This window comes from Nelumbo nucifera, chromosome 1, assembly GCF_055504915.1.
Source record: "Nelumbo nucifera cultivar China Antique chromosome 1, China Antique-T2T, whole genome shotgun sequence".
Taxonomy (NCBI): domain Eukaryota; kingdom Viridiplantae; phylum Streptophyta; class Magnoliopsida; order Proteales; family Nelumbonaceae; genus Nelumbo; species Nelumbo nucifera.
Window position 1 is genome coordinate 127,921,206 of NC_142649.1, and position 11,975 is coordinate 127,933,180.

An 11,975-nucleotide genomic window follows, 5' to 3' on the forward strand; every position below is an offset into this window, starting at 1 on the left:
TATCTACATGCCCCTATACTTTTGAATCCCACAAGGTGGAGAACATTCTCTTGCTGAAGACTCGTCTAGTATGGGGATTTACTTGGGCATCTTTTTCTTTGAATTTCATAGGTAGATAATAATAATAATCAGTACTTGATGTTTCTTGCACTGAAGTTGTGTCTTCTATCTTCAGCATTTCAATTGTTAGAAAAGCTTGTCACCGTAGACTGTAGGCATAAAAAATCTACCAAAGAACTTCTAGCCTTTCTTAATCATGGAGAAGGAAGGAATTTTTCACACTCAACAATGGTTTAAAAAACCAAACCAGACCAGATGATTGGACCGGTTGACCCAGGAACCAGTTAGGCAACTGGTTCTATTTCACCCTAAAGCCATTTTTAGGACGAAAACCGTTAACTTGATCAATGACTCGCTAACCCGGGCAATTGAATCGTCGATTTGGACAATAGTTTTTGGCTGCTTTTGATTTGGATTTTTGATTTTTGATTTTGTTTAAATCAGAACAAACCATTTGTTCGAATCAGATGATCAATTTATTTGACCCAAAAACCAATGGCCAAAACGATTTCATATCGGGTCTAACTTGAAAAAAGGGTGAATTACAAAGACCCCTCTTGTACTATGGGGTCTGTGACAAAGACCCCCCTATACTTTGTTTTGCGACAAACACCCCTTTGTACTATAACTGTGAGACAAAGACCCCCTTCCGTTAGCTTTCCGTTAAAATCCGCCGTAACAATATTTTTTAATTCCTATACTACTCTTTAAGAAAAACTTTATTCATCTTCCCTGATCTCACGATACAGGAACAGTAGGGCAGTATTCCTTTACATTTTCTCTCTCTCCTGCGATCTCTCTTCTTCCCCTTCCCCTTAGAAAGGAACTCCGTAGAAAGCAACAACAACATCAACTTCAGGAATCAAAACTGAACTTGCAATTGAGAGAACACCACCCATGCAAAATCCTGTCACACCTACCTTCTGTGAACCATTTGCCTTGAGCCAACTAACTGAAGCACGAATATCCTTAACAACACCTTGCCAATCAAGAACATCCATTAAATGTTGTGCTTCTGCAACATCTAAACCAATATTTCCATGATACAAATCTGGGATGAGTGCTTTAAAACCAGGATTCATCTGCAAATTTTCAAAGCATGGTTCTTGACCTCATAATCAACCCCCACCACTCTTGCAACACCACTATGATAGGAGCACCTTCTTTGCCCGCTACATAAGCATCAAATGTAATATCGTCTCCCTTAATCTGAATTTTCTTCAATTCAGAGGTCGCAGAACCCGCCATTGAGTGAATTTGGAATCGATAACGAGAAGAAGAAGAAGATGAAGCAAAGAGTGGTGTGGGCCCTCGGACTATGATGGAGGCGGTTGGTGCTGGTGCTAGATCTGATGAACGAGGTGAGCCCAGTTCGGTGTCACCTGCTGATGTGCTGAAGTAGCTCAATCGTTGCCCGGACAAGTCTGTGCTTTACGTTTGTTTTGGTAGTCAGGTAATGCTGTTGAAACGACAGCTGAGGCCTTGGGTGTCGGGCTGGAATGAAGTGGAGTCAGATTTATTTGGACTGTTAAGATGACGATGTAGGGACAGGAAGCGGACAATCACGAGGTTATCATTAAGGAGATCAAAGATCGGGTTGCGGGGAGAGGTTTGATCATAAGGGGATGGGCCCCACAAGTCCCAATACCGAACCATGGAGCGGTGGGCAGGTTCCTGACTCACTACGGGTGGAACTCGGTGGTGGAAGGGATTACGGCTAGGGTGCTGTTGCTAACCTGGCCGAGAGAAGTTGACCAGTTTGTGAATGTCGAGTTGCTAACGATTGAGAAGTTTAAGTTGTAAATCCTTTTCTTGTCTTCCTTTTCTAACTTTTCTCAGTTTAGCTCAGGCGATGGAGAGAGAAGACCAAGGAGAATCTGAAGAAAGGGGAGGAGAGAAAGGGGAAGGGAAAGAAGAGAGAGGGAGAGAGAGATGTGAAGAAATACCGCCGCTACTATTCCTGTATCTTGAGGTTGGGGAAGATGAACAGTGTTTTACTTACAAGGGTAGTATGGGAATTAAAAAATTTTATAACGGCAAATTTTAACGGAAGAATAATAGAAGGGGGTCTTTATCTCACAGATTCATGATGAATGATGAATAAACCTAATAATGGTGAGGGTATTTATAGTCTTTGTCATGAAGCCCTTAGAAGATATGTGCCATGTTGATAGGTGGACATTATTTAGATTATCACACGTTTTCGTCTTCATGTACAAATAGGTGCTTTATTTGTGCCTGAAAACTTGCTTAATCCAATATATATATGGTTCAAAATTTTGACTTTCACATGTCCATAGCTTTTTACACACATATTTTTTTAGGGTAAATTGTTGAAACCTCAAGTAGATCCTCTTTGACAAAATTTTCTAATAATAGGCATCAAAATGTCCAAAATATCAATACAATCTCTTTTAACGATAATGTTTATTTTCTAAAATTTTTCTTCATATGAATTATTACACCAACCCCTCCCAATCTCTTTTCTGAAATTGATTTATTCATGGTGAATCTTTTGAATTGGAAAATTATTAACCAATTAATAATCTCTCTAGCTCTCTTTCCCTCTCCCTCCAGTAGTTCTTTCTTTCGGGCAGTTTTTTCTCTCTGACAGCTCTCTCTCTCTCTCCGTTTCTCTCTTCAGTGGCATTTCTAACTAGGGTTTCTTGTGATTAAAGTAGGGGTGTCAATTGGATTGGATTTGGTCCAATCCAATCCAGTCTAATGTGAGTCCATTACAAATGGACCAGGTCCAATCCAATCCAATGAATATTTTGGATTGGTCCAAGTCAATATCTGGACTATCCAATCTATTCAAATTTGTTTCAATTTAGATTAGTTCTAACCCAAACCTGGTCCATTGACACCTTTTTTCTTATTTTCTGACAATGGATCAGATATTGGCTTGATTCAACCCAATCCAATATAAATTCATTATAGATGGACCAAGTCCAATCCAATCCAATAAATACTTTGGAACCATTAATTCAGGACTGGTCCAATTCAATGTCTTATTGGTCCGTTCAATCTGTCCAATTGATTTTGATTTGAATGGGGTCCAATCCAAAATCGGTCCATTGACACCGCTAATTAAAAGTATCGATTGTCAACATTTGATTTTGATTGAGCAAGTAACAACTAGGTTTTAGTTGTTTGTGATGATGTTATCTGCATGCCCCTACACTTTTGAATCCCACAAGGTGGAGAACATTCTTTTGCTGAAGACTACTCTAGTATGGGGATTTACTTGGGTATCTTTTTCTTTGAATCTCATAGGTATATAAGAATAATAACCAATACTTGATGTTTCTTGCACCGAAGTTGCGTCTTCCATCTTCATCATTTCAATTGTTAGAAAAGCTTGTCTCCGTTGCTGAAGACTGTTCTAGTATGGGGATTTATTTGGGTATCTTTTTCTTTGAATCTCATAGGTATATAAGAATAATAATCAGTACTTGATGTTTCTTGCACCGAAGTTGCGTCTTCTATCTTCATCATTTCAATTGTTAGAAAAGCTTGTCTCCGTAGAGTGTAGGCATAAAAAACCTACAAATGAACTTCTACTCTTTCTTAATCATGGAGAAAGAAAGAATTTTTCACACTCAACCATGGTTTAGAAAACTGAACTTGACCAGATGATTTGACCGGTTGACCCAAGAACCAGTCAAGCAACCGGTTCTATTTCACCCTAAAGCCATTTTTAGGACAAAAACCGTTGACTTGATCAATGACCCGCTGACCCGGGCGATTGAACCATCGATCTAGACAATAGTTTTTGGCTGTTTTTTTATTTTTATTTTTTATTTTTTATTTTTTATTTTGTTTAAAGCAGAATGAACCATTTGTTCAAATCAGATGGTCAATTTATTTGACTCGAAAATCAATGACCAAAATGATTCCCTAGCTGGTCCGACTTTAAAAAGAAAACTTACGCTCAACATAAGAGTTGTTTATGTAAGTATGTCGAAGTGATAAAAGAATTTGGTGGACATGCTGGACTATTGAGAGATGTGGGGCCCCAATAATTGGGGTGGGCCATGATTTTGAGTGTGAGACCGCAATAACTATTAATACAAGTTAAATTTAACTGTGATGTTATCGATCCAACTACCGACTTGCATCTGGGATTGTTAGGGCCTGTTTGTTTCCTCTTAACTCTTATCTCTTTAGAGGAATCTTTTAACTTTAAGAGAAAAATGGTTGTTCGTTTTCTCTTATCTCTTATTTCTTAAAGTGCAATCATACAATTTTTTTTTTCAATGATGCCTCCAAAAAGGCAAACAAAAACTCTCATATATGGGGTCGAAATGGATATTTGATAATTTTTAGAATTCAAAATTCAGAGTAACATCTCTGCATTCAGAGTTCAGAGGAAAGAAAAGTTCACTAATACCAATATATCTCTTAATGTAATTATTACACTTTCAGATGTCAGATTTCAGAACAAATGAACAGGCCCTTAATCTGTTTCTCACAATATGAAGCTATTCTTTTCTCTGAATCCATTAATTGTAGAGTATTTTCTTTTGGATTTATAGGCTTGGGATTATAGAGTTTTTTTATAGGGCTATAGGATTTTTAAGACATTTATTAAATAAAAGCAATCCCCATGATGTGAGCATGAGAAAATTGGATATCGGTTCGTGTGTTTTCTGATTTTGAAGATAGTTCATTAGAGAAGGGAAATTAATTCAGGTTTTATGACATCTCTGATTTTATAAAATTTGAAGCTGTGTCTATTTTGATACAAGTCTTTGTAAAAACAAGAACTGAAAGATTGATTTAATTCAGGTTTAGTAATGGAGTTATTTGAAGATACATTTATTAAATACTGAATCCATGTGTAATCAATATTTTGTGAATTTGCGAGTTCACTCAATGGTAGATTTCGGTGCTTCTAACAAGTCACGCTCCGAAGAAACAATTAATGGTAGATTTTTCCAAAAAAACATAGAAAAAAGAGATCCATGGATGGAATCATATAAAAAAGATATAATATGGGAAAAACAATTGACCAATAAATTGGAATCATAAATCATAAAAGTAATAGCAAATCAGGTGCTATTTATCAAAATTCATGGGTGGGTTTTATTTGGTCAAAACTATTTCCATACCATACCTTTGCCACATCATTGATTCTCCCATAATCATCTCATGTGCTCATTTTTGTGTCCTAGATTGAAATGTCTTTTCTACATGGAAGTGGGTCAACATTAGTTTTGCATTTCTATTGTTTAATGGCAGATTTGAATTCTATGGATTTATAAACCCCATGGAAAGCCCTAACTAGTAAGGGTGTCAACAGTATTCGAAAATTCAAATTTGAATTCGAGATTCTATATAATTGAATTAAATTCAGATAACTCAAATATCATAATTGGTTGAATTTTAATATTTTATTCATACTATTTAAGTAATCAAATCAAATTTGGATATGATTTGATTTGACTCAATAAATACCTGAATTAAATTCAGATATCTCCCTTGCACTTTTTTTGTGACAAAGAACTTTTACATTGTGGCAAATACCCCTTTAGTCATTAAGTCAAATGACCGAAAGTGTTAAGTTACCAAAATATCCCACTAAACATTCTCTATTTTATTTTTCTTGCCGTTCTCTCTTAAAACCTAATTGACCCAAAAATACCTTTAATCGTTGTCAAAAAAGGAAAATATCTGACCTTCTCAGATTTCTCATTGTTAGCACAAGTGATCAAGATGGACTAGGATAGTCGACTCTATCTTTGTTGTTTGAGTCTGGATAAGGAGCATCCCTCAAACTCAAACTCTTCATGTAATCTCTATAAATGCAATATGGGTTCGGTTGGGATGATATCACCAAACAAGACAATTCAATTTCAATCATTATTTGTATTTCTTGTTTTAACTTGTTATCAGAGTCCTATGGCGACCGATCCAAAGAGAAGAAACATAGATTTACCTCCGGCGACAATGCTATGATATCAAGCGAGAGTTATTCTATTTCCTCGATCTAGAATGTTACACACTATCTCCTATCAAATTGAGCAATAATAATTATCTCATATGGTAAACCCAGTTCTTGCTCATTCTTCGACACCATCACTTTATTGATCTAGTAGAAGGGAAGAAGAAAGCTCCTCCAAAGGAGATCCAAAATCCAAACGGAACGAGCACCATTCCCAATCCCAAATACGAGAAGTGGATGGACATCGACCAACTATTACTTAGTTGGTTGATCTTCTCTCTCACCGAGGGCATCATGGAGCAAGTTATAGGCTTATCCACTTCCACAGTGGTTTGGGGGATGCTAGCACGGAGCTACTCTACTCATTCTCGATCTAGATCAACTTCAACTTTGGAGACAACTTCCTCAAGAAGGGATCACTGACCATCTCAGCCTATGTCCTATGAGCAAAAGCCATTGTTGACAGTCTGTCAACAGTATCTGAACTGATATCTAAATCCTGTCTTATTTTATTTATTTTAGCTAGCCTTATTAGTGAATATGAATCTATTACTGTTATTACCAATTACCTAATACCGATAGTCTCGACATTGAAGATATTCTTGGTGCGTTACTCAATCACGAAAGTTGGCTTAAGGAGAAATCTTGTTATTCGAATGGTAATTCTATCACTACAGAAAATGACTTTTAGCAGCAGTTTAAATGCCCCCAAAATTGCCTCTAAAAGTTGAACCGACTGCCGCTACAAACACTTTTAATAACAGCCATGACTGCCGCTAAAAGTTGAACCGATTGCCACTACAAATACTTTCAACGACAGCTACGACTGTTGCTAAAAGTTGAGCCTAGTGCCATTATAAGTTTGGCACATGACCTTTTAGCGGCAGTTAAGGGCATCTTTAGCGGCAGCCGCGACTATCGCTAAAGATGAGTAAACCTTGATGTTCTCATTCAGATCCACATATGAGATGGAACCACATTCTTTAAAATTAGGAGAAGCTAGAGTTTGGGTAATTTAAACCTTTATTTTGATATAAAATGAAACCATTTATTAGAAAGTACAAACAAATAAAAAACATTATATATATTTGGATGATACAAATACAAATAATGATTATTCTTTGGCTTCAAAGTTCTCTTTCCTTATAAGGATATTGATTGTATCAGTAAACATGAAGTAAAACCCATTTACAAAATTGTAATATGGTCATATATTTTTGTGATGCATATACAACAATTTGTACATCATACATCAAAAACATATGGGCAACCATATGAAAAGAATCCTTTCAACATTCCGAATCACCATAGTGTGCATGCTAATTCCATCCTCAAAGGTGGGTCTGTTTCACTTCCTTCATTAACCAGTTACGATTAAAAAGAATATCAGAAATCCATCACAAGACCTCCAAGGAAACATTTAACCCTTCTTCCTGCACAAATAGGAAAAAATTAAAATTCAAAAGTTAATAAGATGTAAAGCTACCCATGAAATGCGGTTAGCAAGGAGCTAGACATGACATGCAGTTTATATATGATGAATGGTTCTAATAGTATTAGGCAAGTGTACTGATTTTGCACAAGTATTTATGAAGTTGGATTCAAGATGTGATGCCATGTTTCCATGGGTAGATCATACTACATGAACCAACAAAATCTGTAATATTATATATAAAGTGCATGGGAAAAAGGTTTTCTAATTGGGTAGGGACTATGGAGCTTCCTTTCGTAACTTACTCCAATTATTCAACTGACCACATGTTTAATCCTCCATTCCAAGTCAACTTATACCCCAACTTGAAATGGTGTTTTTCCCTTTATTTATAGGGCAAATTTCAACCCAAAATACATGGCTACAGACTACATGTCCAAAATAAGCATTTTTAATAGTCAATTTTTGTAATAAAAAATAAAACTTTGAATGGTTAGTATTAGTTGAGAAAACACCAATGCAAGGTAGGATATAGGGCGGACATGAACTGAAAAATTGAACATGTGACAATCCATACTCCAAAGGGCCCCATACCTTGTGGATGGTTTTGATTAGGAGAAGTTGCCATCTTCTTACAAACAAGAAAGCTTTTGTTATCTCCCTGCACGTTGATAGATCATTCAAACAATATAAAATAACTTACAAGAAACCCTTTCCTCTGAGGAGGAATATCAGGGTGTATGCCAATGACTCAAGGTCATCCCTTCTACTCCCTGTCCTACCCAAATGAGCATGCACACTTGCATAACGTACTGTGCTCCTGAGAATAAAGTAGAACAGAATACTTATTAGATACAGATGGAAGCATCGGATCAAAGAACTGGCGGTCAGTACTCATCAGTCATCAGAACGGAACAAAGGTACTCCTCTCCCCAACCCTGTTATTCGGGTGGAATGAGATGTCTCAACATTGATGAGAATTCGATAAGAACTATCCCTCATTTCCACTATATTTTCTGCATGTCAAACCAAATACACCAAGTTGTAAGCCCACCCTATTTTTTACTGTATTTTCCCTCATCATGTCAACATTGTATCCTAGCACCTACACGATTAAGCCATTGGTTGGTTGTTGATCTATTTGGGAAAATAGTTCAACCTCTGAGTCATGTTTAAAAATATTGGGGAAAATGACAAAACCATGCCCCCTTTGCAGTTTTACTGCTCCTGGTTTTCCAAATACAGATTGCAACCTCATTGGTGCATTGGTTCTGAAGAAACCAAATTGATAGATTGGAGTGGACTTTTATTTGCATCTCCATACTTTTACACCAATAAAAATGAAATTGCATTGTAAGTAAACAAATTAAGGGTCCGTTTGGTTTATAGTTGGAATTGGAATCGGAATCGGAATCGAAATTCTTCGGAATCGAAATTGGAATGGTCCATTCCCAATCTGTTTGGTTTAGACAAAAATGGGAATGGAGAATTAAAATCAGTAGGAATGGGATTCCATTCCCAAGGGAGGGGTAGGGAATGGCCATTCCCTCAAATGGGGGAATGGCATTCCAGCAGGAATGAGAATGGAATTCCGATTCCACCCAACCAAACAGTTAGAATCAGAATAGTCCATTCTGATTCCGATTCCGATTCCAGACCCCTATTCCTGAAAACCAAACGGACCCTAAGCCTTCTAAAGTTCATTTAAGTTAAACTTTAATTATTCCAGTCCAGACTCCTAGCACCTACATGATTACCGGCTTCTACAAGCCAATGTACAGGACCAAGTTGATAATCAACCAAATTGATCATCTAGCGGCTTGCATTACATGCAGATGATGCCCTAATATTACACATCAAATGATATGGATTGCTCTTTTAGGCAAGCCCAAACAATCAGTGTAGTGGTTTGGGGCAACACCTCTGACTTAAATGATTGACCCATTTATAAAGAAGTTGGTTTTCTAGTCGCAGTTCTATTTCAAGATTAGAGATGAGATATTAGCTGTATTGTTGTTGCCTCTTTAGTGGAAATTTTACCATTTGAGACCTGTTTGCAAGAACTAGACCCATTGTTAGATTAAATAATTAGGAATAAGACTTACTAAAAATAGATGGGAAGATAAAATTATTCGGTTCCTCAACTTGGTTGGTAAATGATGAGGAGTAATTTGGCATGACCTAGTAAATAAAAGTCACGTGGATGCAATCTGCATGTAGGATGACAACTCAGCAAGGGGAGTCTAGTCAGCGGTATGTGGAGCTCGGCATAAAGTCACTTCAGCAGCAGGTCACCTCGGTGTAATACCACCTCGGTGGCTAATCGAGTTTGGGGCCCAGGAACCGAAGTGACACGTAATAAATCCTAGTAGCTTCCCTGCAGACTTCTGATATTACAAGATCATACCGCATAATGGCAAGCCTTATCTTCTCCCCGTCCGAATCGGGTGGCGATAATGAAGTTCATTGGCTGATACGCCCCGACTAAAGCGGAAATGGATCTCGTCCATTCAAGCCACAAATCTCAGAACTGTTCCGAGAAACCCGCAATAACTCAGCTATATAAAGGCATCAATCCCTCCATGGTCCAGGTACGCACGATTACTTGCATCCAAGCTCTCTAGCACTTAGACTCCAGCTCGCAATCACAACACAATACTGACTTAAGCATCGGAGCGACCTCGCTAGGTTAACCACCCCGGGTGCTCTAATCCTCTGTCTTGCAGCTTGGTCTAGCTTGCTACACGACTAAGGTCCAGATCATCCTCCAGCTAGGAGCTTCTAGATCGCGCACCATCAATTGGCGCTGTCTATGGGAAAACGATCGAAAGGTCATCCCAATTTCTTTACAGTTTCAAACTCAGTCTCAACCTCAATGGCATCTTCCAACCCCAATAGTAAGGGTAACATGAACATCATTGGGGGCCAAGAGCAGCAGATAGTCGCTCCCCAAGGACCCTTAGTGACAATCGGCCAGTTCACCATTCCTCTGACCATATCTGGAATCCCATCACTGATTGCACCTCACGCTGCCCAACAGGTGAGTGTTCTGCTCCCCCAGGTGAGAACCACATTCTCGGATCCTTCCGTGATTCCCCCTGGAATTGGACACTCCCAGTTTAGCGACCTCGTCCAAAGTGTTCGAATGATGTAGATTCAGATGCAGCAGATTCATTAGTTCCAACAATATTACTTTTATCAGCAGTATCAGCAGTAGTTCCCACCACTACAACCAAACCAGCCGACGAACAACCAGTGCCAGTCCCCACCTCGCAGGAAGAGAACTTCGCAAGTACTATCCCCCAATTTGGGGTGCACCCCGCCCCGGGGTGTTGTAGGTGACTAACGTACTCCCCCTGCCTCTCGAAGAGAAAGCTCGAGGAATAGACCTGAACCTAACCAGCCCGAGAGGCACAACCAGCAAATTTCCCATGTGGAACACCGATTTGAGGTCCGAGGTGCAGGCTCCAGGAGAGACCCATCGGTTCCTCATAGAAGCCAACATTGAACACATGATGAAGAGGCGGCAAAAAGAATCTCTGAACCAGCTCGCCCTACTATATGAAGTAAGATGGAAGTGCCTAACAACACGGAGGCCAGCAGTACAAATGTCGCTCCACCGAAAAAGCAGCAACGGCGACGTCGAAAGACTCGCCGTTCATCAGCAAGAAATGATCCAGCAGCAAAGCCTAACCATCCGATTGACCAAGGTCGGGAAAGAGAGGAGGTGAGCTCGATGGCCATAGGAATAACGCTTGCTCTTTTGAGTCGGCCTTCTCCCCTGACACCCGAGCTCCTAGCAGCCCCCATGCCGAAAGATTCAAGGTCCCACCACTAGATAAGTACGATGGGTCCTTTGATCCCAATGATCATGTGGGCATGTTCCAGTCCCAAATGCACGTCGTCGGGGCCGATGAGGCTTGTATGTGCGTAGCTTTCTCTACCACATTCAAAGGAGTAGCTCGGACCTGGTACAGAAACCTGGCACTAGGTTCCATCAAAAGTTGGGCGCAATTCGTAGACATGTTCATGGCCCACTTCATCACTAGTAAGAAGTGCCCGAAGTCACAGGAGAGCCTTTTGAATGTGGTGCAGAGGGAGGGAGAGTCAATTCGCAGCTATATCAAACGCTTCAACGAGACATGCCTACAGATACCGGACCTTGACCTAGTAGTATGTCTCACCACAGCATGCAAAGGCATCACCCATAAAGAGTTCAAATGGCACGTTGTAGCCAACAAACCAAAAAATATCACTGAGTTCCTCCAGTTGGCATACCAGTTTATCAGCACTAAAGAGGAAATAAACCAGAAAACTAACAACCAGCCATGAGAAAAAAGGAAGAGGGAGGAAGAGGGGATGAGCAACAAGAAAAGAAAGAAAAGTAAGTCCCCCAAGTGAAGAAGAAAATCCCCGAGCTAGAGAAGCAAATCCCCCTTGCGAAGCTACAGGTTGAATCGGCGTTCCAGGACCCCTCCAGTGGAGAGGACGAACTACACCCCTTTGAACACGAAGCGAGGAGAGATCCTAATGGCA